Raw genomic sequence first — 24244 nt, 5'->3', positions numbered from 1 at the left:
GAGATAGCTGTATCCTCAGGCTTCTGGGAGGCAGTGGCAGCTGAGGCCTGCAGGTCCAGCCGGCGTCAGTAAGAAGAGGTGGACGGGGCAGGGTTCGCGTCCCGCACCCCACCCCCAGCCCAGAACAAAGGAGCGCGGCGGCTTACAGTAAAGGAGGAGGAGCCCTGAGCGTGGAGGTCTGCGGAGGCGAGATCACCCCGGAGCGCCAGGGCTGGGCTTTTTATTCTAAGAGCCGCGGGGAGGGGTTTGGAGGGACGTAGTCCGGAGTTTTAGAAGGACCCCAGTGAAGAGTGGTCGGAGGGGGGCCGGAGGCTGTCACCGAAAGCTGCCCGGCTGGAAGATGACAGGCGATGGAGGGAAGGGAGCGTGGGAGACCTCGCATCGGAGCCGATCTGTCTCCGCGCCCCTGCGCACTGCCCCTGGACTTGGCTGATGTGGAAGGGCCCCACAGGGGGCTGGGCTCTGGCCAAATTCCCAACGAGGACAGTCCCGAACCCTCTCCCCTTTAGGGGGCTCTGGGGTCCAGGCGCCCCAGAACTGGGAGGGCTGTGCGGGAGAATTGTCACTGCCGAAGACGGAGAACCGAGAACCGTTACCCCCTGGAAATACACAAAAACCTCCAGGCTTCTTGGCAGCAGCCGCCTCCGCCCATGACCTCATGCTCTAAGCTCCTATACAGCCTTCCCCCGCCCTGTCCACACCCAGTGCCGCGTGGGGGCGGGGCGGGGGAAGAGCGGCCGAGGCCTGGGTAGCGGGAGCACCTTATTTTTCCTGTTGTGTGACTTTTGGGGAACGGGGTGCCATGATCTCCCCTTACTGCAAAAATAAAATAAAATAAAAATAAATGCATGGTTTAACTTTCCCCGGAGCAAAAATGACTCGCTGTCGTCTGCCCTCGATGAGCTAGATGCCTCGAAGTGGTCTGTTTGAGCTGAACCATCTTTGATTCAGACGAGAAAACACACCTGGAAATACTGGGTCCCAGGCCAGACCGGCAGGGCGGCCGCGCTTCCGCGGGGCCAGGGGGCTGTGCGGTCCTCGCCCGCCCGGCGCCGCCGAGGCTTGAACCCCAGGCTCGCCTTTCAGCCCGCGCCCTGCCCCCTGCTCACAGCTGCTCCGGGACTGGGTGCAGCGGTTTCCCCCGCAGAGGAGGAGGAGGAGGTGGAGGAGGAGGAGGAGGCGGAGGAGGAGGAGGAGGAGGCAGAGGAGGAGGAGGCAGAGGAGGAGGAGGAGGCAGAGGAGGAGGAGGAGGAGGAGCAGCGGGCCGCTCGGAGCGGCTCGGGCTCGGGTTTCCGCACCAATGCCGAGCGGCCCCGGCAGCCCTCCTCCCGGCACCACGTTCCTCAGTCATGGCGCGCGGGGAGGGCGGGCGCTCCGCGGCGCCCCGCACCCCTCCCCTCCTCCGCCCGGCCCGGCCCCTCTCCTAGCAACCCCCCTCCCCGCCCGCGCGGCGGAGACCGAGCCCCTCCCCGGAGAGCCGCGTCTCCAGCGCCGCAGCGCTCCCGCCCCCATCGGGGCGGAGAATGGAGCCGCGCGCTTCGCGAACCGCCGGCCCCTTCCCCGGGGCGCCGGCGGCCTCTCCCCCGGCCCCGCCGAGGCCGGGGTGCAGTGCGGGGCGGGGCGGGGTGGGGTATGGGGGAGTCGGTGCAGGCCGCCTCCCCGCAGCACACCTCGGCCATGGCATCATCTTTGCAACAACCCCTTCAACAAAATAAACCCCGAACCCGACCCCAAGCCCCAGCCGTCAGGCTGCAGAGCGCGTTACAGTGACCGGGACGGCGCCGCAGGAAGCAATCCTGCCCCGGGTCCGAGTCCACCGCGGCAGCTTCCCGGCCGCGCCACCGGGTCCCGGGCCTCAGCGTTCCGGCCACATTTCCTTCGCAGACAGGTCCCCGCGCGGCCCTCGCCCCGCGCCCCATCCCGGTCCAGGCTCCCTGCAGCCCACAAAAGGTGCCGCCACCCCATGCACATGCAGAGCACACAAATGAGGCCGCAGCGCGGGGCCGGGGCGCGGCGAACAATGCGCGGGCGGCCCGCGCCCGCCGGAGCGAGGCGCCCCCGGGGGCCGCGGCCGGGGGCGCGGGCGGGCGGGCGGGGGCCGCGCCGAGGACCCGCCGGCCGCCGGGCGCTGGACACCTTACTTCCTGCTTCCCCGCCCCCGGCCAGACCAGCGCTGCGGAGGGATATCTCTCCCCTCTCTGTCCCCCTCTCCTCCCGCCCTCCCCTCCTTTTTTTTTTTTTTTGCTTTTGCTCCCCCCCCCCTTCCACCCCCACCCCCACCCCGCCTTTCTCCTTTTTGCAAGAAAATAATTTGACAGTCGATTTGCTGACAGGGGAGGAATTTGCATCCTGGATTAAAAAAAAAAAGAGAGAGAGAGAGAGACCGAGAGGAGCTTGGGAACGGTTGCTAGGGGTGGGTAAAGGGTGAAAAAAGGGGGGCGCCGGGGAGCCGATCGGGAGGGCTCGGGGAGGGGCGGGGATGGGGAGCCGGGCGAAAGGTAAGGCCAGGTTCCCGCGGGCCCGGCCCGGCCCGGCCCCGATGGGCTGCGGCCGGGGGAGGGGCGAGGGATGCATATGCATGTCTGTCCCCTCCGCACCCCTTCCCTCCGCGATGGCCGGGAGGCGGTGCGCGCGGGCGGGAGTAAGTTTCCTGGCGGGGAGGGTGGGTGCCGCGCGGCCCCGCGCCCGAACCTCCCCCGGGCGGGCGGGCGGCTGGATGCGGGGAGTTCGGAGTTGCTGGCGGCGGCGGAGGGGAGCCGGGCCGGGGAGGGGGGCGGCGGGCGCTATAGCTGGGAGTAAGTTTCCAGGATCGGGAGAGCCTTGCACGCTGCTGGCTGGCTCGCCAGTAAGTTTCTGGCCGGGGAGGGCGAGGGGTGGAGGGGGGGGAGGAGAGGGAGGGGTGCATGCATATAGGAGGGGGAGGGGGGAGCAGATTTCCTGCGGGGAGGCTGAATGCATATGGAGAGGAGATTTCCTGGAGGGAGGAGGGTGGAGGCATAGACGGACCGAGTAAGTTTCTTGCTCGGGTGGCGGTGGCGGCCGAGGTGGTGGTGGGTGCTTTGGGAACGCTGGGGCTTGGGTTGGGGAGCACGCTGCGGGGCGGGAGTGGGGGTGCGGGGTGGGGGGGATGCAGGGCTGGGCTCCCTGCCGGGGAGAGGGGCTTGCATCGGGGGAGTATGTTTCCTGGCGGAGCGATATTTGTTTACTGGCCGAGGGCAGTACTGTAAGTGAGGAGCGCCGGGAGGAGGCGGCTCTGCCATAAATTAATATTGAAATTGCTCCTCCAGCGCTGCCTCCTCCCCATCGCGCCCCCCAAGCGGAGACTGGTCTTCTGGTCGGATTGCCCATGCACTTGTTGCAGAAACAGCCAAGGTAGGCAAGCTTGTTAAGTTTCATTTTTTTTTAATTAGTTGGGGGCGCGGGGGATGCTCCGTGAGAAGATGGGGGAGGGGAGAGAAAAGTCTCTCCCCCACCCCCACCCCCACCCCCACTTCTGTACTTTCAGTATGCGAACCGGGCCTTCTCTCCGCCTCCCTTCTCCCCTCTTCCCTCTCTGGGCTGCACGGCGGCATCCCAGCCAAGGGGGAGGGGTGCGATGGGCCCCCAAATGGGCGGATGGGGCTCAAAGGGTGGTGTGCTGGGGCTGCACTTGAAGGTTGTGAAAGCCTTCATTCTCCCAGCCAGCAAACCGAGGACCCCAGGGGTGTGCCTTTTGGGGTTTTTGACTATATATATATATATATATATATATATATATATATATATGCGCCTGGGCGCTCTCTGGGGGCTCAGTACCCACCAGAAGTTAAGGTGGCCACCCCGACGAGGGAAGTGTGTGAGGGGGTAGACCTGCCCCTCCAGTCCTAACTTCGGTTTGGAAGTTGTTGCTGGCCATCTAAATAGACAGATATTAGACATCAGCACAGCATCACCCACGCCCTGGCCCGTGGCCCCTGGTCAGCGCGGGCTGGGCATGCGCCCCTGCCATCCTCCATCCTCCCGGGAAGGGAGAGATGACACTCCGGTTCCCCCTGTGCCTTGGGCCGGCCTGCCCGGGCCAGCTTTGTGGAAACTTCCCAGACCCGGGGCTTTGGCAAGTGAAGTGCGTGTGGAAGCCGGTTGCTCACGGTGGCCTGGGCTGTCTTGGGAAGTGCAGGGAAGGGATGCTTAGGAATGACGGGTCCAGGGATGGCTGAAGAGTTCTTTTAAAAAAAATGCCTCCCGGGCCGGCTGGGTGCACTTCTGGGCAGGCCTTGATTGGAGCAGAGCGTTAGGAAAGGAGAGTTCTCCGCTGCCCCAGTTGGTACCAACCTTCTGCATCATTAACCGTTTGGAGAAAGCAGTCTGGTCACCACCGGTGGGATTTGGTGCCCACCGGGAGGAGAGCGAGCAGAAGTGCTCAGCGGCTTACCAGTTACCCAGCAGTCTCCGCCTGCTTTGCTGGTACTCGGCCTTCTGGTGTCTGCAGAGGGGTTGTGGGTCTTGGCTGTCAGGGACCTGGATTAGGCTGGGAGTTTTAACTCTGCCAGGATAATTTTAGCACCAGAGGTTCAAACCCAGACATGCTTAGTGGGTCAGTTGGAAACACTAGGCAGTGCGGTTAACTCAAGTTGGTTAAGCTTTCTGCAGTGCTGTAGTCAGGCTCTGTTCTAGCAGGGAAAATAAATGGGTTTAAAAATATTCCTCTACATGTTACGGGTGGACAGGGCTTTCTTTCCTTCCTGTTATCAGATTTCCAGATTGAGGATTTGTTATTTGGCAGCTCGAGAGCTGAGTTAGTTGGGAAATAAATATCGCCGTTTATCCAATGTTCCTAACTAGGCATTAGTTAAACAAATTAGCTATTAATTTCCCCCTGCTGAAAGTCTGCGTCTGGTGGTGTGTATATGCTGGGAAGGTAAACAAAATCTTTATGCATGTTTATCCCAGGATAGTGGAATTATTGACATGGCTGCCCTCGAAAAAGCCGAGAGCAGTCACTCAGGGTTTTTTTTTTGTTTTGTTTTGTTTTTTTTTAATTCTTCCAGTTATGAGATTTATTTTATTGTCTTGCTTTGGCCATTAATCAAGTCACAGTAGCTTTTTTTTCCTCTTCTTCTGGGAACGTTCTTGTGGTAATAAAGGTTTGAAGGCCCATGAATCATAATTCATTCTTTTAAAAATACGGTGGTGATTGTCAGGGTTTGATTTATAGGAATTGATACAGGGAGTGACACAGCTCTCCGGGCCCCGCCCTGCTGGGCATGTCCGTTTTTGCCAGAGATTTGTGCAGAAGCCAGCCTGACGTCTCAGAAAGGAGCGTTTCCGTCTGCTTTATGGGCACGGAGGAGATTAATTTTGCAGGTTCCATGGTAAACACGGGTCTTTTCACAGCTTGGTAAGCAGGCTTCCACAGAGCGGGTGTGTGTCCATATCACATAGCGTTTACGTGCGCTTGCTGTGAAAACAGTTGTTCCGTGAACTGTGTGGGAAGTACTCCGTTTGGCTTCCTTTAACCCGCTTGGGCCTGTGGTTTTTGTTGCGGTAGCAGCATTAATTATAAGGGAGGGGACTGCTGCTTATATAATGAAGTGTGTGATCAAAAAAAAAAAAAAAAAAAAAAAAAAAGAGCCACCACAAAGCTTATTTATCATATTCTTTTTCTTGTCCTTTGATGGTTGGGTTGGTCATAATAATCCACAGCACTGTTTTCTTGGGAGACGTATAAGGATTCTCCATCACGTTGATTAATCAGAAAGTATGGACATGCTTTTGCCTCCAGGGGTTGCCTCGCGTTTAAAGTATTTGAAAAGTGCCCAAGAACTTGGAAGGTGGTTTGATGCTCACAGCAGGGAGGGAAGGTCCAGTTTCTAGCATTTCTGGCCTTCAGATTGTTTTTTTTTTTTAAAAAATTAGGGTTGCACAGTTTGATCCGTGAGTGACGTCTGTGTCTGAAATTCTGTCGCTCGGCCTTGTGGAGAGCGCTCTCCGGAGAAGTCTCCAGAGGTCTTGACAGTGTCTTCCTGGGCCAACGGCCAGATTGCTTCATGGACTCGTGCTGAGTTGATTAACTTCCGTTTTTGTCTTCTCATGGAAGGAGTGGAGCTGTACCTTGGCATTCCAAAAAAGACTCTGGAGTGGCCTGGTTACCTTCACCATCAATGCAAGCAAAAGCTTAAGAAAGCCCGCCACTGTCTTGGAAAAAGAAAAAAAGGGCATGGTCGATACCCAGTTACATGTGTTAATAGAGAGAGGCATGCAATCCGAGGCCCCGAAAATAATTTCAGTTCATCTTGGAAGTTTCCCCTGCAACCAGCTGGTTCATCTGGCTAACGAGGCTCGGCCAAATCCAAGGCTAACAGAGCTTTACCCGCTGTCTGTGGAAAATTCACACTCGGGTAATCAGAATTTGGTGGTATTTTTGCCATCGGGCCCATGGTCATGATATTGTATTAATGTCGCTTCTGGGATATCTCATATTTCACGGTGGCCATTTTTTTTGGGGGGGAGCTCTTGATGTTTTTATTGACTTGGAACATTCACGGGTAGTGCAAGGACCCAGGCAAGTGGCTCAGACCCCAGGCAGTACAAATTTGTGCTGATCGTTCCTCTCTAAAAGCAGTCGAATTCAGCTCATTTTATTTCTGACTTCATAAAACTGTGATGTAGGGACCGGGGCGGGTTGGGATTAGCCAGGGTCTTGTGGATTAGTAATATTTGTGAATTTGCATGTTTAAGGGGAACCAATAAGATAAAGAGGATGTGAAGCGGTTTTTTTTCTTTTGTGGGGAGAGGAAGGCCAGAGCAGCTGGATCTGTTCTTGCTTTTCAGCTAGCCACTGTGGCGTTTTAAGGAATAATATAGGCTTGAGAACATGAGTTTGATTCCATGGCTCTCACTCTCTCTCTTTTAAAAAAATATATTTTATTGATTTTTTTTACAGAGAGGAAGAGAGAGGGATAGAGAGTTAGAAACATCGATGAGAGAGAATCATCCATCAGCTGCCTCTTGCACACCCCCTACTGGAGATGTGCCTGCAACCAAGGTACATGCCCTTGACCAGAATCGAACCCTGGACCTTTCAGTCCGCAGGCCGACGCTCTATCCACTGAGCCAAACCGGTTTCGGCTCCATGGCTCTCTTAATTGGTTTTTATTTTTCTGGGTTAAATAAAATACACAACAAAAAGACCCTGTGGTATTTTATAATGATTTTCAAGTTCCCTGGGCAGCTGCTGGTAGGGCCTACCCGTTAATTTGGGTTTACTGAGGAAATGGATGATTTTTGCTTTTTCCTCATGGAAGACAAGCTGAGAGTGGGTGGGGTATGCTGAGCTATTGGGCTTTTGGTTTAGCAATGTTAAAACATTTTCGCTTGTGTTTTTTTTATAGAGAGGAAGGGGAAAAAGAACCTGTGTGCCTAAATGGCAGCGATGAGTCTAGGCGCATAGACAGTAACAGCTATTTTCATGCAATGGCCGACTCTGGTTTATTCATCTGTGCATTCGGCAGTTACCTGGTTTCCCCGAAAATAAGACAGTGTCTTATATTAATTTTTGCTCCCAAAGATGCGCTAGGTCTTATTTTCAGGGGATGTCTTATTTTTTCCATGAAGAAGAATACGGTACACATTTATTGTTAAATGAAAATAAAGGAAATTTATTACCTGTATACGGTACGGTGGTACGGTAGTTGTCAACACAAACCAGACAAACTGTGAATCCTACAGTATCAAGAATTTACTCATTTATTCAATGACAATCGTGTCATCATCTTCTGGAACACCATCATAACAATCCAATTCCTGAATTTCCTGGTGAATTTCTTGTGACTCCATTTCTTTCAGAATCAGTGGACCAAACCTCTCATGTTTAGCCTAGGGGGGGCTTATTTTCAGGGGGATGCCTTATATTTCACTCAGAAGGAAACCTGTAAATAGGTCTTATTTTCGGAGGATGTCTTATTTTCGGGGAAACACGGTACTTATTGAGCACCCCTTATTTGCTAGGCCCTAAGTTCAGGCTCTGGGAATACGTTGATAATTCAGAACCACATAATCCACCCCCTATACCCATCCCCCGCCCCTCTCCCCGGTTTACAGTCAAGAGGGGAGGTTGACTGTAAAGGAATAGATATTGCAAAATGTGACACATGCTCTGATGAAATCCCAGGGAGCTAGAGCAGCCTAGGAGGGCCGGTCTGGGGATGGGGTGGGAGAAGCAGCGGACACCGGACGGAGGACAGCCGTGGTGGAAGGTCTTCGGCTCTGGCCACTGGAGAGAGGCCCGGTGGGTAGCGGGAGGGAGAGAGGCCACAAGAGGTGACTGACCAGGCAGGGCTCTGGGGGCCTTGAAAGGTTTGGGTTTCATCGGAAGAGCAGTGGGAAGCCATTATAGTTAGAGGTGACACCCCCTGCCCAGTGCTCTGGTGGAGAGGGCCGGTGTGGGCCTGGGGAGCACAGTACCGTGGCAGCTGGAGAGGTCAGGTGGGAGGTGACAGAGGTGAATGGAGGGGCCGGTGGGTGCCAGACGCATATTGAAGGTAGAATGGGCGGGGCTTGGGGGTTTGGGGAGGGATTTGGTGGGGGTTGGGGAGGAGGAATCCAGGAGCAGAATCACGCCGTGTCTCTTTGGGCTCCTTGGAATCTGAGATGCCTGTTTGACTCGACCAGGAGATATTAAGCAAGCAATCTGATATCAGCATCCAGGGCAAGAGATGAAGATGTGGGGACTGTCAACCAGGGGGTGCCATTTTAACCCAGGAGCCAGGCGGACCTGTTCTAAGGAGCCTGGCGGGAAAAGGCAGGGCGTGTGGGTGTGTGTGAGACGAGGCTGGAAAATTCACCAGTGGATTCGGCGCCATGGAGGTCATTGGCAGCTTGGCGAACAGTCTCAGTGGAGCGATGGATTGGGCAGAAGCAAGGTTGGAGAGGCTGGCAGGGGAATGGGAGGCGAGGATGGAGGTGGCATGTGTGGACAACTTCTGGGCACAGCTTGACCCGGAAAGGGGGCCTGAGGGATGGAGTGGGAGTCGAGGGACACGGGGTAGAGGGACGGGGATTTTGAGGTACAGGTGGTATATTTGTGCGCTGATGCGGAGCAGAGGAGAGGGGGTGATGGATCCAGAGCCCTGGGGTGGGTCGCCTGAGCAAAAGCCCTCGAGGCCTGTGGGGAAGATCTGGCTTTCCCCGGAGGAGGACACTTCTCGTGTGGCCAGAGTGCGGGTGCAGTGAGGGAAGGCGGGGGAGCCGGGCCCTGAGGTGCTCTGTCTCTCCAGGCCGAGCCCCTCCCGCTCCCCCTTCCAGGGCTTTGGGCTCAGGACCTGAGTCCTGCGGAGACGGCAGGGTTAAGACTGCATCAGACAACTGTGCTGCATTTTTTTTTTTTTTTTTTTTTTGAGCATTTGACTGCATTACTGAGCAGTACCGAGGAAAGAGCAGACTCTTTCGCTTGGGAAAAAGAGTCTTCCGTTCAAGTGACTTGGGCCTCACGTTAGATTTATTGGAAAACTGTGATTGGAAAAAGACCTCGGTGATGCCCAGCCCTGTTCTGAGGTTGGTGGGCACTGACTGGGTCATACATTTTTGAACAAGAAGCTCCAGAACAAAGGGCAGAGGTCCGCCTCTCCTTCAGGCTGCCTGTCATAAAATAAAATATGCCACCGACTGCCCGCCCCTGTGCCACGCACGGGGTCTGCCCGGGAGGGGGTCGGGAGGAGAGAGAGTCAGGACACCTGGGGTGGGGTCCGGCTCCGTCTTCGCCCTGGGCCGGGGCCTCTGAGCCCGTCTCCCCGTCGGCAGAAAGGGGGTGCTGAGGGCGATACCATCTGTCGCTCTCTTCTGAGCCTGGTGAGGATGCCATCAGATAACGCACGGAAAGTGCTATGTAAACTGTAGAGGCGGCGAGGTGAGCTGATCTTCAGCCAGATCTCTTCAGAGGTTACAGACCTGACAGCCAATGAGACGCGGCCCTTCCTTCTCCAGAGCTTCTGCCGAAAGCCGCTCACCGTGTTCACTCCCGTTTATGTTTCCTCCCGAAGCGGCTGTCTGTTTGGGGTGTTCGGGCCTCTGCGATCCCCCGGGCGAACCTGATCCGCTGCTGGCAGGCAGGCTGTGAAAGGTCAGTCCGTGGAGGTCCAAACGCGGATTCCATATTTAGAATCTGAGGCCTGTCCACCCAGAGGGGCCAGATGTGCTTGGTGTGTGAACTGGGTGCAGGGGAGCCTTGAACCTTCCACCCGAGAAACCTGACTGCGGTGTCCACACTCACACACACACACACACACACACACACACACACACACACACCCCCGCTGTCAGCCGTCTTCCTTTGGGTCAGTTCATTCGTTTTTGCAAATGAAAACTGTGGTGTAGACTGAGTCTACCTAAAAAACAGTCCTTCAGCCTTTAGTCCCACTGTGTGTGCTGGGAAGTCTCGTCCAGTTTTAAAAAGTAGCCAATGCCCTAGCCAGTGTGGCTCAGCGGATAGAGCGTCGGCTAGCAGAGCAAAGGGTCCTGGGTTTGATTCTGGTCAAGGGCATGTGCCTCCGTTGCAGGCTCCTCCCCGGCCTGGGCCCCGGTTGGTCGGGGCATGTGCAGGAGGCAGCCAGTTGATGTGTTTCTCTCTCACATCGATGTTTCTCTCACTCTCTCTCCCACTCTCTCTCAAAAAAAAAAAAAAAATTCAATGGAAAAATATACTCTGGGGAGGATTCACCACAATAACAAAAATAGAAAATAGCCCGTACTTCTCACTAATCAGACCCTGGCATCTGCTCAGGAGACTGAGGCTCTCCTTTCTTTTTACGTCGATTTTTATCATGAAAAAATCTTTAAACGTGTAGAAAAGCAGACAGTGGTGTAATGACCTCCCTCGGCCCCTCACCTGGGCTCGGCGGGGAGTCAGGTTTTGCACACCAGTGGATAACGGGACCTTCGGTACTTATTTGTGTAATAAATACAAGTTTGTCGGTTTTGAGAGATCGGTGGGACCGATACCAGCCTGGTTTCATAGAGAGGGGAAAACAAACAACAACAAAAGCAGAGAGGGAGGAAATGGATGCCGCCATGGAAATCACTGGTGTTTACCCAGGCCCAAAGCCTCTGTGACTTGTCCTATTTTATCCGTGTCTTGCGACAACCATAGGAGGTAGATAGTATCCTCATTTTACAGCTGAGGAACGTGAGGCTCAAGAAGTAGAGTTGACAAAAATAAAACGAAGCGATTAACCTGGAGTCATGTGACCAGCCAGCCGGCTTTCAAAGCCCGGGTTGAATGCCCAGAATGTAAACGGTCTCCAAATTGTATGGCACTCTCCAATAGCTATTGCTCTGCGGTGTTAAGTAAGAACGTGATAGGATATACGTAAGAGATCATGGAAACCAAAACGTTCACCTGCAAGTTTCAGGCGGCCTCCGTTGGAAATACTCGGGTGATTTAAGCGTGTTTTGGGGCATTCCATTTTTTTTTTTTTTTTTTTAAACTTGAATTGTCTGGTTCCTTCTGGAGCACACAGCTTTAAGCTGGCCTCATAATTAAAGCCAAATCTTTGAACAAATTGCATGGCTCTTCTCCATCGGCCTCCTCTCGGCCCAGTCCCTCTGCGGGCCCCGCGGGGAGGCACCAGCACGGCCGTGGTCAGTTTTGGACAGCGTGGCCTGCGGCCTCCGGGCCTGGCTTCGGACAGAGGGGGGCCTCGGGCAGGGTGCTGCCCTGGAAAGTTTCCGAGGGCCTCAGGAGCCCTTGTCCTAACAAAGGCTGCTCCGAGGGCTTCTCTTCGTCTTTGGGGAGCTGCCACCAACCTAATTGCTTTGCATGATTTTCTTCTTTTTAGAAAAATATATTTTATTGATTTTTTACGGAGAGGAAGGGAGAGGGATAGAGAGTTAGAAACATCGATGAGAGAGAAGCATCGACCAGCTGCCTCCTGCACACCCCCTACTGGGGATGTGCCCCCAACCAAGGTACATGCCCTTGGCCGGAATCGAACCTGGGACCTTTCAGTCCGCAGGGTGACGCTCTGTCCACTGAGCCACACCAGGTTCGGCTGCACGATTTTTTAAAAGGAAAAGAAAAAAGCAAAGATGGGTTTGATGCCCACGGAGTTCTGACAGGGTGTCCTTTGAGCCTCCTCGTTGTCATCACCACGGGAGACACCCAGCTCCGTTAACGTTCAGCGGAGTATGCCGTGTTGGGGCCACGGCGCGGTATCGGGACTTGTTCGCGTTTCTGTTCCAGCGGGTGGACGCATGGGAGCCGAGGGGCTTTCCTGGGGAGGCGCAGGAGCGGGGACCTGTAGGGGTGTCTTTCCTTTTGAGGAGCCCGAGCTTCTCCAGAAACCAGCGTGAAGTTCAGACAGCTCCGCCGCACAGACACTCACTCATTCCTGAGGCCCTTCTCGAGGGCCCGTGCCCGCCTGGGGGTTCGGGCTTTGGAGGGGGCGGGAGGGGGAGGGCCGGGCTCTGCAGCCCTGGGTGCTGTTGGCATACTTTTCACTGGGCGTGCCCTCCACCCCTGCTCCACTGCCCGGGGGAGGGCAGAACTGGGTCATTCGTTCCTACGCCCCCAGCACCCAGCTCAGAGCCTGGCCCTCGGTAATGCCTGAGGCCCTCTCAATGCTGACTTTATTTAAGAATCCGCTTTTTGTTGTTGTTTTGCCTTTGGGTTGTTTTTTCCCCTCCACGGGTTGTAGTTGGAGAAGCCCAGGCCTCTCTGCCACCAGAGGGGTCCGTTCCCGCAGCCGCCGAGGGAGATCAGACCAGAGACATGCTTCCTTCCCTCTCTGCTCTCCTGGCCTCTCAGCCCTTCGCTGGGGTGCTTTCAGCCGAGCTCTGAAATGCAAATGCGGCCTCCCATCCCCCACCCCTTTTAATAAGTGACATTTTGTTAAATCAGTTATTCAAGGCCTTATCTATATTTCTGTCTGTGCTGGCTTAGTCAAAATAGGAAAGAGAGTGAATATTAGATTTCTCCCCGCCCCTCCTCCCTCCCTCCCTCCCTCCCTCCCTCCCTCCCTCCCCCCCTCCCTCCCCCCTCCCCCCCCTCCCTCCCCCTGTGAGCGACTCCACATAAGATTTCTGATGGGGAGGGCTGCCGTCCTTGAGGAAGTGAACGCTGCATGCAGGGGGAAAAAGCGTGGAGGGCTTTGACTTGTAGCAAACGCTGTTTTTCAGCAGCTGTGATTTTTCCATTTTTCTTTTTCTTTCTGTTTTGATTAGTGGAACTCATTGTGCTCCGGGGCTGGGATGGCGTTGGGGGAGGCGGGGAGAGAGGGAACAGCTTTTACCGGGAGAGCCGCGCTGAGGGGGAGGAGGAGGCAGGGGGAGAGGGATTTATTGAAAATATATGTCTACTTCGGCGGTGATAAAGCGCGGGCCTGCGAAAATCAAGGGGGAAATCATTATTGTGGTAATGCAGGCGGAGCACGCTTTCTCATTAGCAGGGCTTAGCCCGCGGAGGGGAGGCCGCGGCCGCGGGAGAGTTGGGGTATTCAATAATGGCAGGAACTCCGGGATTGTCTCCACCCCCCCTGCTCACCCCTCCAGCGGCCTTCTCCTTCCTCTCTCCCCTCAGTGGGCAACCTTTCCAGAGCTGCTGGTTGGATTCCGTGGTCTCCTTCCTCACCCCTGCCACCCCAACATGCTGTAAGGACGGTATAATCTTTAAAGCTAGAGGGACATAAAATAAATTTCCGCTTGGGAACTCCAGAAGAATTTTGGCGACCCATGATGAGTCGGAGGTGGGCTTATGCCCATCCCAGAGAGCACCCGGGAGCAGCTCTTTATTTATTTAATATATTTTATTGATTTTATACAGAAAGGAAGAGAGAGGGATAGAGAGTTAGAAACATCGATGAGTGAGAATCATCGATCAGCTGCCTCTTGCACACCCCCTACTGGGGATGTGCCCGCAACCAAGGTACATGCCCTTTGACCGGAATCGAACCCGAGACCTTTCAGTCCCCAAGCCGACGCTCTATCCATTGAGCCAAACCGGTTTTGGCCCGGGAGCAGCTCTTGAGGGGCTCCGGGATTTGCCTATTTGCCTACGGGGTTCCACGTGGCCTGCTGCTGTTTGCAGAGAGCTTGCTGTGTGCCTGGCGCCGTGCAGATGTGCAGTCCGTCAGCCTCCCAGCAGCTGTCAGAGGCCGAGGCGATGCCTGCTCCTCCCTAGAGCATCCCGGACCAGCTCAGGAGCACGCAGGGGCTGCGTTTCCCAGCTGGTCCCCAGACCCGGGACTGACTCCAGAGGCTGGTTCCTGACCCGTTGCTTTGCTGCCTTTGAAACTTGGCGAATGCCTTCCCTTGCGTTCAGATCTCTAGGTTCGGAAACCTGGGCGAAGCAGAGCCACTGGGAGGCCGGGTGTGGACCGTGACGGGAGGGCGGGCAGATGTCCGTGAGGAGCGGCCATTGTAAGGAGGGTGGAGGTTGGGCATTTACACCTGTTAGCGGAGGGGAACACCCCGCGCCGCCCCGGCCCGGCCACGTGCTCACCAGGCTTTCACTGAGTGCCTCCCGTGTGCCAAGATGGCACCGGCGGCTGGAAATACCAGGACACGTAAGAGGCAGAGCACAGAGCCCCGTGGAGGACGGTGATGAGGGCATATAAATACGATCCACGGCGAGGCCTGGCTGGGAAGAGGCAGCATGCAGAAGCAGCCCGTGCGAGAGGCCGGGGGAGTCCTCAGGGAGAGGCGGACCATGGTGGCCTGTGTGGGTTCAGGGGGCCAAGGGGGAGGGGACAGCAGGGTGAGTGTAAGAAGCCACGTGCAACCTGGCCTGACCGAAACGTCACTTCCACACTTACCTCCTCAGCCTCATTTCCCTCAGCTTCTGTTTAGTTCTCTAGCCCTGTGCTGTCCAGGGTGGCAGCTGTTAGCCATGCATGGCAGTTTACTAAGAAATTAATGAAAGATTCAATGAAATGCACAGCTCAGCTCCCCAGTTGCAATATCCACATGTGGCCAGTGGCTGCCATATTGGAGAGCATCTAGAACATTTGCGTCAGTGCAGGAAGCTCCGTTTGCTGGCGCTGCCCAGGGACTTTGCTCCTGGGTCTCTTCTGCAGGGAACGCCTCCTCCTGCGCCCCTCCTCTGGCTCATCCCCGCTTCCCCCGGGGCCTGCCCTACGCACCCCAGCCCAGGCCTCTCTCCCCGTGTCCGTCTGCATCGCAGCAATCCCTCTGTGTGTCCGTCTCCCCAGCAGGACTTCCGGCTTCTTAAGGCTATAAGCCAGATCTTGTTCATCCATGTGCCATGTCCTGCTCATCATGTGTCCCCAGTGCCTAGCCGGGGTCTGGCCGCCGGGAACCTCTCAGTGGCAGGTGCAGGTGCTGGGGCCGGAGAGGGAGGCTGGGATCCGGCAGGGAGGACCCGGCGCCATGTTATGGAGCTTGGTCTTGACCCTGCAGGCCGTGGGAGTCCCTGAGGGTGTTAGTGAGGAGGGAGTCACTGAGGGTGTTAGTGAGGAGGGCTGTGTGGGGGAAGGGGGTCAAGCCTACTCCATGTATTAGAAAGATTACTCTGAGCGGTATGGAGGACAGGCTGGAGCGACTGCTTTTGTAGGTCACGAAGTGAGTGAGGCTGAAACTGGTTTGGTTCAGTGGATAGAGCGTCAGCCTGCAGACCAAAAAGGTCCCGGGTTCGATTCCGGTCAATGGCATGTACCTTGATTGCGGGCATATCCCCAGGAGGGGGTGTGCAAGAGGCAGCTGATTAATGATTCTCTCTCATCGATGTTTCTAACTCTCTATCCCTCTCTCTTCCTCTCTGTAAAAAATCATATATATATATATATATATATATATATATATATATATATATATGAAGTGAGTGAGAACAGTGCTGGGGTGCCCTGCATGGCCTTGGGAAAGTCACTTCAGCTTCCTAAACCTCGGTTTCCTGAAATGGCCAGGTCTGCCCGGATAGGTCGTTGGGAAGATTAATGGCAGAACATACGTAAAGAAGTCAGTGCGGTGTCAGCCAGACGGTGACATGGGCTGGTGGACGGGCAGTCATGGGCTCCATGGCCCATCGCCTCTCCCTGGTCAGCGTGTCATGGCTCGGGTTTGCACAACGGTCTCCTGCTTTTAAGGCCTGGAGGAGGCGCGGCTCAAAGCTTCCTTAGAGCTGAGACTTGTTTTGCACCGAAGTGTGTGTGAGTGAAAGTAGTTCCTAAACCTGCCTTTCGGGGAGGGAGACTGCAGATAGAACACGGCGATGATAGAGGATTTGGGACGTATTGACAGGTACCAGGAAGACAATACAAAGAGCCGTTAACTCCTTCCTAGTCACAGTTCAGTCATGTCCTTCCAGAGTCTTTCTCTAGGCAGCAGAGTCTGGAGTCAGACTGCCTGGGTTTGATCCAGGAGCCTTCACTCTCTGGAAATGATAACGCTGGCCTGTAGGGCTGCATGAGGGGACGTGAGATGATGCGTGTAAGACATGTGAGGTGCGCCTGGCAGATAGGAAGCTCTCAGTAAACACTTGCTGTGATATTATGCTTTAAAATAGTATGAGGGGTATTTTGGATGTGTCTTAATATATTGCTCATTAAGTAAATGCTCCTTAGAAACTGTTTTTTCTTAAATAGTTGTTTAGCAACCTCTCAGATGGATTCTATGGTTACTGAATATTTATTATTTATTAACGAGTCTCTGTTATTAGAAAGTTAGCTGGTTTATAATTTTTGACTATTGTAAGTAACTAGAGGCCCCATGCACGAAATTTGTGCAAGCAGCTCGGCCCTTGCAGCCCTCGCAGCCTCGGCTTTGTCCAGAAGGTCCTCCGGATGGTTGTTTTGCTCTTAGATCTAATTAGCATATTAGCTCTTTATTATACTACTAGTGGCCCGGTGCATGAAATTCATGCACAGGGTGTGTGTGTGTGTGTGTGTGTCCCTCAGCCTGGCTTATACCCTCTCTAATCTGGGACCCCTTGGGGGATGTCCTACTGCAGGTTTAGGTCCAATCTCACAGGGACCCGGCCTAAACTGGCAATCGCACATCCCTCTCACAATCTGGGACTGCTGGGTCCTAACTGCTCACCTGCCTGCCTGCCTGATCACCCCTAACCACTCTGCCTGCCAGCCTGCTCGCCCCCAACTGCCCCCTCTTACCAGCCTGCTCGCCCCATGTGCCCTCCCTTCCTGGCCTAATCTTCCCTAACTGCCTCTGCCTCAGCCCCACCACCATGGCTTTGTCTGGAAGGTCTCCCCGTCTAATTAGCATATTACCCTTTTATTAGAATAGATAGGATGCTTTGATGAACATCCAGATACATAAATCTTTTATCACATTTCACTTTCTTTCTTTTTAAATATATTTTTATTGATTTCAGAGAGGAAGTGGGAGAGAGAGAGAGAGAGAGAGAGAGAGAGAGAGAGAGAGAGAGAGAGAGAAACAGAAACATCAGTGATGAGAGAGAATCTTTGATCAGCTGCCTCCTGCACTGGGGATTGAGCCTGCAACCAGGGCATATGCCCTTGACCGGAATCAAACCTGGGACCCTTCAGTCTGCAGGCCAACACTCTATCCACTGAGCCAAACCAGCTAGGGCTCAGATTATTTTCTTAAGATAAATTCCTGGAAAGGAGAATTGCTGTGTTGAGAAATTTTCAAGTTTCTCAGTAACATTTCCTGATTGTCCCTCACAAAATTTAAAAACTGATTTGTGTTCGCAACACTAGCGTGTGAGCGTACTAGGCTCCCTTCATCCTTGTTTCCAGCCGCGGGCATTCCCGTGTGGCCGGGATCACCTTCCACACAGGACACATCGCTCCTCTGGCTGCGTGCCTTCTGCTGCCAGGCCGAGTGCAGGCGTCTCTCGCATGATGTCTGTTACTTGTTCATTTAGCAGATCTCCGTGTTTTTGTTGTGGAAAGACGGCGCACAGGACCTGACTTATCGCCAGGAGAGACTCTCCCTGCTGAGTTAGGGTTTCCTCGTGTTCATGGAGAGACAGCTTGAGGTGTGCTCTCACCCCAAACAGTGAGTGAGTGGCCAGGCCCTGCCTGGGGGCAGGATGTGTCTGGTCCCCGGCCTGTCTGTGTTGGCAGACCAAAGCATTCTTCACTCACACGAAGTGTGATAATTGGCTGCAGAGTTACAGGGTCTCTGTCCAGTGTTCTAGGAATTCTTGTTGAACCTTCTTAGTAAGAAAATGAAGGCTACTTTTACCTCCCTCAAGAAAATACTGTAGCCGAAAACAGGTTTGGCTCAGTGGATAGAGCGTCGGCCTGCAGACTGAAAGGTGTCCCGGGTTCGATTCCCACGTACCTTGGTTGCGGGCACATCCCCAGATTGGGGTGTGCAAGAGGCAGCTGGTCGATGTTTCTCTCTTATCAACGTTTCTAACTCTCTATCCCTCTCAATTCCTCTCTGTGTAAAATCAATAAAATGTATTTAAAACAAAGAAAAAAAGAAAGAAAATACTGTAGTCGTTTTATATGAAACCAAATATCGAGGGGGAAAAGTTGTTCTGAAAATGCCGAGGAGTATAAAGAAAATGAAAACCGGTCATCATTTCATCATTTTGATAGAGAACTTCTGCTTCAAAAAGTTGTTTCTTTCTGGTATTTAAAAAAAAAAATACGGCCGAAACCGGTTTGGCTCAATGGATAGAGCGTCGGCCTGCGGACTGAAAGGTCCCAGGTTCAATTCCGGTCAAGGGCATGTACCTTGGTTGTGGGCGCATCCCCAGTAGGGGGTGTGCAACAGGCAGCTGATCGATGATTCTCTCTCATCAATGTTTCCAACTTTCTATCCCTCTCCCTTCCTCTCTGTGACAAATCAATAAAATATATATTTAAAAAAAAACATGTATCTTTACATAGTTGGATGCTTTGTGTGCGTAATTTTATATTTTTATTTTTAGAGCCTACCCTAAATTAACACTTTAACCATTTCCTGGACAATACAAGCTCCTTATAACACTTAGACTCCTTTTATGTCCTTAATGGCTCTTGAGGTTCTATGCTTTTTTAAAATATGTTTTTATTGATTTCTCTTGTAGAGAGAGGAAAGGAGGAAAGTAGGTTTATAGTTGTGAGTACGGGAAACAGTTTATTCTTGTATTATTATTTATTACTGACTAGAGGCCCGATGCATGACATTTGTGCAAGAGCAGGCTTTCCTTCCCCCGCTGCCGACACCAGCTTCCCTCGGCACCCGGGACCTGGCTTCCCTCCAGTCACCAGCTTCATCTGGAGGGACAGCCGGTCTAATTAGCATATTATGCTTTTATTATTATAGATTATACTATTTTCCATATGAACAGCTGTGCAACTACTTTTGCCCCACCCTGTATATTAAATTCTATAAGACATTATTTTAAAAAGTCAATAACTTATTTTAATCCACATATTTACTCTTTTTGGGTGTTCTTTCTCTCTTCTTGTATAACCATGCTCAGTTCCTCTCTCAGATTAGTTGCCTTCTGTCTAAGGAACTCTGTTTAGTTGTGTGTATGTGTGTGTGGGGGTGTCTGTGTGTCTGTGTGTGTCTGTGTCTGTGTCTGTATGGTGGAGTGTGTCTACTGGTGTCACAATTCTCTCAGTTTTTATTTGAACACCTTTATAATTGGAGAATATTTTCACTGGATATAGAATTCTAGCTTGCCTTAAAAAAAAATAAATTATCCTTTAAAGATATTTCGTTGTCTTCTGGCTTCCTTTATTTCTATTAAAAAAAGTAAACTGCCCGTTTTATTGTGGTTCCTTTGAAAGTAACATATTTGTTCTCTTTAGCTTGGTTTTCAGCAGTTTTGCTATGAAATGCCGTAGTGTGGTTCTCTTTGTATGTGTTCTTCCTGAGTTTGGGGAGCTGCTAGAATTCATGGCTGGGCTGTGTTTGTTTTTGTTTTTGTTTTTGTTTTTGTTTTTGTTTGCTTTGGAAGGGGAGTCAGTTTTAGAAAATTCTTAGGCAGCTCTCGTCAAATACTGCTTTTGCCCCATTATGTCTCTCCTCTTCTCAATTCCTACACATACTAGTATGTTGGACCCTTTCCTGATATTCTACGTGTTCCTAAAGCTCATTTTTATATTTTCTCTGCTTCAATGTGAAATTTTTTTCTGCTGACCTATCTTCCTGTTCACCAGTCATCTCTTCTGCTGTTTCTTATTCGTTATCAAACCCATGAATTCAATTTTTAATTTGCTTTTATTTTTTGTAAATATTTAATTACATATACCAGGTGCACCGGTTATTAATGTGGATTTTGTAATCATAGGAAACACAATAATTTCAAGAGAAACATCAAAATTGCTTTATTCACAGTAATATCCATCGCTAGCTACACATTCCCCCCATATTTCAGGTTATTTGTGGATACCGTTCCAATAGAACTTCTATTGTTTTGAGGCAACCCGTTCAGAGACCCAATTTTCCACTTCTTCGTATGTTTTGAAGTGCTGCTCAGAAAGTGCATGTGCCATCGATCGGAGCAAGTGGTGATCTGAAGGAGCAAGGTCTGGTGATACAGAGGGTGGGTTAATACTTCCCAGGCAAGATCTTTTAACGTGTCTTTAGCTGGTTTTGAAGTGTGTGATGGTGTGTCATCATGAAGCAAAATTACTTTGCTGTGTCTTCTGGCCCATTCTGGTTGTTTTATGATCAAAGTGTGGCTCAAATTGATTATTTGTTGTGGGCAGTGATCAGTATTAATGGTTTCACCTGGTTTTAGAAGCTCATAATACACCACACCTTCCTGATCCCACCAAACGCAGAGCATTGTCTTCTTTCTGAAGCCATTTGGCCTTGCAGTCTATGTTGATGGTTGACCTGGATCAATCCATGATTTTATGCACTTGGGATTCTCAAAGTAAATCCATTTTTCATCGCTAGTCACAATTTGATGCAAAAAAGACTTTCTTTTGTGTCATTGAAGCAACATTTTACTGATGACTTTTCGGTTTTCCATTTGTCTTTTGTTCAGTTGATGTGGCTCCCATTTTCCTTCCTTTAAAATCTTTCCCATTGCTTGTAAACCATCAGAAATTATTTGCTGAGCAACATCCATAATCTTTCTGCAAGTTGTTTTTGAGTTTGACATGCATCTTCATCCAATAATGTTTGTAATTGTTGGTCTTCAAACTTTTTCAGTTGACTGAACGTTCTTTGTTTTTCACATTGAAATTATCACTTCTAAAGTGTTTAAACCAGCGATTCACAAGTATCTTGAGATGGAGCATGTTCATCATAAGCTTCCCAAAGTATTCAGCAACACTTTTCTTCAAAATAACGTAATGAATTAAAACTTTCTGCAAATGCTCTTTTTTTTTTTTTTGGCATGAAATTCGACATTTTTAAGTGTAAAAATATCTATGATGTTAACACCTTCAGGAAATTTGACATAAGAAGTTTTGAAGCTTGTTGTCAATACAACAAATTAACATACATATCAAATCGCATATATATCAATGTATGTATAACTCCATCTATTGAAAAAATAATCCGCATTATTAACCAGTATACCTGGTAAATAATATATAATAATATTTACTCATTAAAAATATATATTTATATGCATAATAAAATATTTTGAGTGGATGGCTTTTCTTTTTTTATTTTTAAAATTTATTTTAAATTATAGTTGACATACCATATTATATTTGTTTCAGGTATACAACATAGTGATTAGACATTTTATATACCTTAGGAAGTGATCACCGTGATAAGTCTAGTACCAATCTGGCACCATACATAGTTATTACAATATTATTGACTTTATTTCCTATGTTAAACTTTACTTCCCCATGACTATTTTTATAACCAGCGGTTCACATACCATCTCCTTTATTGTTTTTGTGCAGCCCCCTATCCCTTCCCAACTGGCAACCATTCGTTTGTGCTCTGCATTTATGATTTTTTTTTTCATTTACTAATTCTTTTTCTTCTTATTATTATTTCTAAGTGAAGTAACATGAATTTGTCTTTCTCTGTCTGACATGTTTCACTTAGCATAATACCCTCTAGGTCCATCCATGGGGTCACAGATGGCTAGATCTCATCATTTTTTACTAGAGGCCCGGTGCACGAAATTCATGCCAGGGGCTCGGCCCTCGCAGTCCGGGCTTTGTCCAGAAGGAAGTCCGGAAGGTCTTTCTGCTGCCTGGTCTAATTAGCATATTACGCTCTTATTATTATAGATGGCTGGGTAATATTCCATTATACATGTGCCACATCTTACTTATCCATTCTTCTGTTGAGGGAATCGTGGTTTCTTCTGGTTTGGTCCTGTTTGCGGAATACTTGGTCTTTGCTTGTTGAACGCTGGGCATTTTACACAGACCATGCAGAGGCCCCTGTTGGTGCCGCACCTTGGTTCAGGAAGGCCGCCTGTTTCCAATTCGCCCTCACCCATACAGTGGGTGCTTGTTAGGGCCCCTCCTGTATGGGAGGCCCGGATTTCCAAGTTTTGTTTCTCTGCCACTGAAGCCCAAATCTCTCTTAACTTTCCAGTCTGTAAACAGCCCCTTGCTGCTTGGATGCCAGGGTCCAGCCCTCTCCTCTCAGGGCTCAGGTGCCAGCAGGTGCCTGGAGGGGCGCTCTGCAGAGCACCGGGCTCCCTTCCTGTGGGCCACTTTTCTCTGGCTCCTCGGCCCGTCAGGTCCTGGATGTCTTTGTCGCCCCGCACTCCAGGGTTTGATCTTCTCGGTGCAGGAAGAAAGCTGCTGCAAGCTTGACTGTGCTGCTTTCTGTTTTACCTCAATGCTCCTTCTACCAGAGGGGCAGTGTCCCGAGGGGAAGCGTCAGCTACGGATACACACCTCCCCGAGCTCCCCTTCTCTCTAGCAGCGTGGTCCGTCCCGTCTCAGCCGTCTGGTGGCACTCCCATGCCTTCACACAGTTGTTGTTCTTGTTATTATTACTGTTTTGTATTTTACCTGCCTTCATGGTTGCTCTGTAGAGGAGTCTGGTTGGTTTAATAGTTGTTAGGTCATAATAGCTGAACGTGAAGTCTAATTCTGTGTCTTTTATTATCTGCCTCATAAGTATTTTTCATGTCTTCACAATTACTTTATTAAGTGATTTTTAATATCTGCACAAAACCCCCTTCTTATGACTTCCAGGATTTACTCAGCCATTCTTCTACTGTCAGATATTTAGGTCATTTCCCATAATTTACTTTTATAAATAATGCAGTAAATGTCTTTGTGCAAAGCATTTTATTAATATTTTAAAAGTATGAAATAGGACTCTCAGAGTTGAAAACATTAATCAGTAGTGACATTTTTTTCATGTATACATCACATACATAATAAAACCGTAGGCCTTTTCTCAGATATTTCAGAAGAAGCTTTCCTTTTTTTTTTTTTTTTTTTAAAAAAAAAAAGTATTTTTCTCGCTTTAAAAAATACTTATATCATGCTTACCATGCGCTAGACATTCCTTTACATGTTTTATTCTACAAACTGTACTTCTCCTAGGAGCCCTAGGACACTGGTACTAGTAATGAACCTGGTTGTAAAGGCGAGGAATCTGTGGCATGAGCGGGTAGATAACTTGCCCAAGGTCAGACAGGTCATGAGTTCAAGGTCACCCATTTGTCCTCATGCAGAGCTTGTGCCGTGCATTCTGGATCTGGAGCCCCTGTGTTTAGCTCCTACCGTGCACCATCTTGAGCTCATGTGTTAATGTATTGCTTATTTTCTGCTGGTTTTAGCGTATTCCTGGGCTTCCCCAGCCTTGCCTCCATCGGGCGTCATTGTCTCCTCTGCAGGGCGGTTGCTGGGGGAGGAGGGTGGGCGGGGACAGTTTGGGGAGGAGGTACCATGACGGACGTTGTTGTGGGCACTCGGGCTTGTGTGGTGGCCGCTCACTGTAGATGGGCCACGCGAGGCTGCCTGGTGGCTTTCAGTGAGCCTGTTGGCGTTCTCTGGGGTGGATTTGATGACAAGGGGCTTTCTGCTTCCCTCTCCGATGCGGCTGGTTGGTGTCAGCTGGGCCACTGCCTTCGCACTTGGGAGAGGGCCAGGGAAGCCATCTTTCTCGTTCCGGTTCCACTGAACGTCAGGGCAGAGAGGGAAGGGGTACGAGGAGAGGGCTCATGCACTGGTTCGTCTGTCAGGCCAGCCCCGGGCCTCGGGGACTGAGACGATGAAGCGCTGGTGCGTTGGACCTAACGGGTGGCAGGGCGTGGGCGCAGAGCAAGGAGCCCGCTGGACGTGGTCCCTCTCTGGAGCTTGCTGTGCTGTCCCATGTGTGTCTCCAGGGCCCCCTCTGTCATGTTTCCCTGGTGCCCCTTCTCCCCTTCCGTCTTCCCGCCCAC

General features: G+C 51.4%; 1 protein-coding gene across 15 annotated transcripts in view; it reads left to right on the top strand.

Moving 5' to 3' along the window:
• The first annotated feature begins 1725 nt into the window (after positions 1–1725).
• The window catches only part of TRERF1 (transcriptional regulating factor 1), a 216703-nt gene continuing 194184 nt past the window's right edge, over positions 1726–24244 (top strand). For 3 of the 15 annotated variants that reach the window (XM_084890259.1, XM_084890250.1, XM_084890245.1), the window contains exons 1-2: positions 2700–2845; positions 3288–3372. The gene's annotated coding sequence lies outside the window, so the exon portion shown is untranslated. Of the gene's footprint in view, positions 1951–2289; positions 2414–2449; positions 2499–2528; positions 2642–2698; positions 2846–2929; positions 3010–3287; positions 3373–5191; positions 5378–24244 lie in introns of those variants that run through there. The other 12 variants (XM_084890258.1, XM_084890252.1, XM_084890247.1 and 9 more) reach the window with 8 other exon arrangements.

This window comes from Pipistrellus hanaki (genome assembly GCF_964339955.1).
Source record: "Pipistrellus hanaki genome assembly, chromosome: 7".
NCBI lineage: Eukaryota > Metazoa > Chordata > Mammalia > Chiroptera > Vespertilionidae > Pipistrellus > Pipistrellus hanaki.
Note: the sequence above shows the minus strand (reverse complement) of the source record. Positions and strands in the feature narration are given on the sequence as shown.